This window comes from Sinocyclocheilus grahami, unplaced genomic scaffold (assembly GCF_001515645.1).
Source record: "Sinocyclocheilus grahami isolate Dianchi unplaced genomic scaffold, SAMN03320097.WGS_v1.1 scaffold2622.1, whole genome shotgun sequence".
NCBI lineage: Eukaryota > Metazoa > Chordata > Actinopteri > Cypriniformes > Cyprinidae > Sinocyclocheilus > Sinocyclocheilus grahami.
In genome coordinates this window covers 20,037-20,876 of record NW_015507801.1, presented here as the reverse complement: position 1 = coordinate 20,876, position 840 = coordinate 20,037, and the positions used below count along the sequence as shown (strand labels likewise).

Below are 840 nucleotides of genomic sequence, written 5' to 3'. Positions count from 1 at the left end.
ACTGCAGAAGATTGAAGGAATGATGACGGAGAACGGAGGGAAATTCTTTATCAAACAAATGCAGAGGAGCGACAGCATGGACGTTCTTAATGTCAGCTGTAAGTTGTAATTACTTCTCAAATACATGCAACACTGATCTTAAAAAGGGTTGGGATTGAATTAAACAGCACATTGATGTGATTTGATCTTTCTGTCATAGTTTCTGGACAGAGTTTACCATATCCAGTCTCCAGATGAAGTTGATGCAGTTCTTGAGAGGAAAGACCAGATCAGGCTGGCTCTGCTGGGAAAAACTGGACTCTGCAACAGTACTGGAAACACCATCGTGGATATCAAACAGTGTCCGTGAGAAACTACAGTCTCAGTGATGTGTGTGATTAAGAAACTTGATAATCAGACACACAAGACTCCTAAAGCAGTTCTTTTCTTATCAGCGGTGTATTAAAATCATGCAGAGATATGCATGCAGCGATCACAGTAATACATCAACCACTGCATGAGCTGCCAGTGACTCCGAACAACTGTAATAAATGCACCGCATTAATCTGAATCTGCTGTTCATTCACATGATGCTGGACTATGATGTACTCTGTAAATATAATGTGCTTTCTGTATCGCTATCCAGAGTGTGTGGCTTTCCCTTTAGAGGGGAATCAGTCAGATATCAGAATATTGAAAGAATAAAGTTGATTTACTGTGATTCTGAATGCTGTGTCTGTCTGTGTTTTGCTGTTGAACTCAACTGTGTCGAAGAATCATCTGTCAATCAATCTCCGCTGATTCTGGCAAAAGCACAAAGATATGAAGGCATGCATGTTTGATGTTTTTCAGTTGCAGATT

The 840-nt window shown here is 40.2% G+C and overlaps 1 protein-coding gene across 1 annotated transcript in view; it reads left to right on the top strand.

The window, feature by feature from the left end:
• Positions 1-840, top strand: part of LOC107575416 (putative protein PHLOEM PROTEIN 2-LIKE A3) — a gene marked incomplete at its 3' end in the record, with an annotated part of 3,693 nt that overhangs the window by 1,748 nt on the left and 1,105 nt on the right. The gene's annotated exons all lie outside the window — the stretch shown is intronic.